General features: G+C 46.3%; 1 pseudogene; it reads left to right on the top strand.

The window, feature by feature from the left end:
- Positions 1–524: 524 nt before the first annotated feature.
- On the top strand, positions 525–3,431 carry LOC131744690 (capZ-interacting protein pseudogene; annotated as a pseudogene).
- The last annotated feature ends 470 nt before the right edge of the window (positions 3,432–3,901 follow it).

The following is a 3,901-nucleotide window of genomic DNA, read 5'->3' as shown; positions in this document are numbered from 1 at the left end:
CTGCTTTTCACAGTAGCAGCATCATTTCACATCCAGCAATTTATGACAGTTCCAGTTTCTCCACATTCTCACCCACACTTATTTTCTGTTTTGTTTTTTGTTTTTACTGTAGCCATGCCAGCATGTATGAAGTGGTATCTTACTGTGGTTTATTTGTGTTTCCCTAGTGACTATCCATGTTGAGCATCCTTTCATTTGCTTATTGGCTAGTTGTATATCTTTCAAGAAATGTCTTTTATTATCATTTGTCCATATTTTAATAGGTTATTTGTCATTTTATTGTTGAATTTTAAGAGTTCTTTTTGTATTCTGGATACCAGACCCTTAACAAGATATATGATTTTCCAGTATTTTTGCCCATACTGTGGGTTTTCTTTTCACCTTTATAATGACCTTTGATGCACAAGCGTTTTTACTTTTGATTAAGTCCAGTTTATATATCTTTTCTTTTGTTGTTTGTGCTTTAAGATGTCATATCCAGCTCCCCATCCCTCCTCCCTCCTCCTTCCTCCCTCCTCCCTCCTCCCTCCTCCCCTAGCACAAGGCCCGGGCGGCCGGGGCATTCTGAAACCAGCAAGCTGGGCATGTAGCCGCCCACTTGCGCTGTGCCTGCTGCAGCCAAACCCGGCCTGACGGGAGCCGAGCAGAGAGCGGGGATCACGAGCCCTGGCCAGTGTGAGTGCGTGCGGCCTCCGCCGAGTTGGCACCTGGAGGACATGGAGGAAAGGCCGGCAGAGACCAACGCCAGTGTGGATGACTCGGTGCCCCCCTCGGTGGCCCAGCTGGCTGAGCGATTCAGGGAGCAGGCAGCCGCTGCAAAGGAGACACCAGCCAGTAAACCAACAAGAAGGAAACTGCCCTGCTCCCTCTCTCTGTTCCTCCCCAGGGTAGAACTGGGCCAGAATGGTGAAGAGAAGTCACCGCCCAATGCAAACCACCCTCCTAAAGTCAAGGTGAAGAGCTCGCCTCTGATCGAGAAGCTCCAGGCCAGTTTAGCCTTTGATCCAGCGACCCTGCTGCCTGGGGCCTCACCCAAGAGTCCCGGACTCAAGGCCATGGTATCACCATTTCACAGCCAGCTTTCTACCCCCAGCAGCCCTGGCATGTGGTCTTGGGCCAGCGAGCCACAGGAGGTGCCCATCAGCTTTGACCAGCCTCCTAAAGGCAGTCATCTGCCCTCTTACAGTAAGGTGCAGACAAGGGGCTCCATAAAAAGGTGCCCTCCCTCCAGGCTATTCAGAAGGTCCCAGTCGGATTGTGGGGACCCGGGGGAGCTCAGGGCTGTGGAGTCCTCCCAGGAGAATGGTGCCAAGGAAGAGAATGGGGACAAGGTGTTCCCAGCCAAGAGCAAGACTCCAGGATCCCCTCCTCTGAGGAGGACACCCAGCAGGACAGAGAAGCAGGAGGAGAAGGGAGGGGCCTTGGGGGTAGCCCAGCAACACGAAACGGCCGTGGGGAACTCCGAGGAGGGGGCCAGCCAGTGTCCAGCCCGAGCCTCCAGCCCAGAGGCAGAGGACGGGTGTGGGAGCCCCACGGAGGAGGAAACGGCTGAAGAGCAGACGGAAGAGCCTACCGAGGTGAAGGAGAGGGTGGCCAGTGAAGAGGAGGAACCCGGACACAGAGGGGCTGGAGGAGGGAGCTGTGGGGGAGGAGACCCCCCAAAGCCCATCCTGGAGGAGGGGAGGGCAACCACAGTCCTGAGCAGGGGACCGGCAAGGAAAAGCAAGATGGAGGGGGCCGTCCTCGAGCCAGGCTGTGACCCTGGCACTGGCCATGCCCAGCCGGACACTAGCAGTGAGGATAACACCCCTGTCCAGGACACTAAAAGGTGAAGAAGATCTCATTGTGCCTAGAGATGAAGCTGTTGGAGCTTTGTCCTTGAAGTAGCAGCAATGATCGTAGTGGCAGCAAAGGAAGCCATCGCAGGAGCAGGATGGCGTGAGGGTCTGGACTCAGCCTGAGGACACGGGGTGCAATTTCCCGACCTCTGCACCATCGGAGACAGAGATTGGATCTGAGGGCCAAGACTTTTATCAACTTGAGTTTGTGTCACCTGATGGACTTGTTTTTTTTTTTTTAAAAAAAAACTTATTTAAAACAATTTACTGTGGTGACAACTCCCCAGGGGTACTGGTCAAACTGTGGGGCCCAGATACTGTCCACACCCACCTAACCCTATAGCTGACCTCAGAACTGGACTGGGATTTAGCTCATCAGATTGTATTTGTGTAAGGTGATAGCCTTTTTATTGTTCTTAAGTTTTCATGGTTCTCAAATGTAAGTAAAAACTCATTTCAGGTAGCTAGAAACAAAGTAGTATCACTGGAAATATAAATCCTGTAAGTTACAGAAGACCTCAAATTGTATAGAGACCCTGAGACAACCTTTCAGCTTGGTCCAAATTTGACTGGCCAACCAATTTCGAAAACACTTGACGAGAAAAGATAATTATTGAAACATTAAAAAATATGTGTCTGTTCCAACAACAACAAAAAGATACCATGTCCAAGAAACCATTGCCTGATCTAAGATACAAAGATTTACACCTATATTTTCTTTCTTTTTTTTTAAAGTTTATTTATTTTATTTATTTATTTTTGGCTGTGTTGGGTCTTTGTTGCTGTGCGCCGGCTTTCTCTAGTTGCGGCAAGCAGGGGCTGCTCTTCGTTGCCGTTTCGCGTGCTTCTCATTGCAGTGGCTTCTCTTGTTGTGGAACACCGGAAGTCCCTGTATTTTCTTATAAAAGCTGTATAGTTTTAGCTCTTACATTGAGGTCTTTGATCCATTTTCAGTTAATTTTTGTTTATGGTATAAGATAGGGGTTCATATTCTTTTTTTTTTTTTTTTTTTTTTTTTTTTGCATGTGGATATCTAGTTGTCCGTCCCATCACCATTTATTGAAAAGACTATTCTTTCCCAACTGAATGGTTTTGGCACCCTTGTGTAAAATCAGTTGACCATAGAGGTATGGGTTTATTCTAAACTCTCAACTGCATTCCACTGATACATATATGTCATTTCTTACGCCAGTGCTCTGCTGTCTTTATTACTATAGCTTTACAGTACGTTTTCAAATTAGGAAGTGTGAGTCCTCCAACATATTTTTTTCAATATTCATTTGGTCATCTTGGGTCCCTTGCATTTCCATATGCATTTTAGGATCAGCTTGCCTATTTCCGTGAAAAAGGTAGTTCAAGTTTTGCTAGAGATTGCATTGAATTTGTAGATGAATTTGGTGAAGTAGTATATTTTTAAGTATTACAAGTTTCATTTACATAAACTTTGGAAGCATGTAAAGCAGAAAAAAGTTTAATGTTTATGGTGACTTTTAAAAAGTTGGTAAGTATATGGGTCTCACTTGACCTTCTAGGATCGTCTGGCAGAGGAATGAGGGTGAACTCTCAGAGCCAGGGGACCGGTGTACAACACAGAACAAAGAAAGGTTCTCCTCAGGGTTGCTCAAGACAATCACTGTGGCCAATTCAAGGTGATGGTTTTCCTTCACAGACCACACTTTTTCTGTGTGAGCAGCCTTCCGTCCTTCAGCACTCCTGCTGAGTGCTTCTTTTGTATGTCCGAATTTGTACAGCCACATTGATAACAATGGAGCACTTAGCTAGGAATAGATATGATTGCCTTATTGTAATGAATTTGAAAAATGAACATTTGGGAACCGATTTCTTACATATAGCTGTTTGATATCTTGTTTCTTGAAAAGGTTAGGAGAGTTTTTAAGAGTCAAGATTCTCTTGGACACAGAGCTACAAATGGTGGCTGGTTTAGTTGGATTTATATGCTAGCTGCATTAGGATTGCTATACTTTTAGAGTATGTGTTTGTATCCATAGCACTTTCCTCATCTCTTGCTCTTATAACCTGCCTGCCTTCCTGTGTTCCTAATG

Source organism: Kogia breviceps, chromosome 18 (genome assembly GCF_026419965.1).
Source record: "Kogia breviceps isolate mKogBre1 chromosome 18, mKogBre1 haplotype 1, whole genome shotgun sequence".
Taxonomy (NCBI): domain Eukaryota; kingdom Metazoa; phylum Chordata; class Mammalia; order Artiodactyla; family Physeteridae; genus Kogia; species Kogia breviceps.
This window is presented reverse-complemented; position numbering and strand designations above follow the sequence as displayed.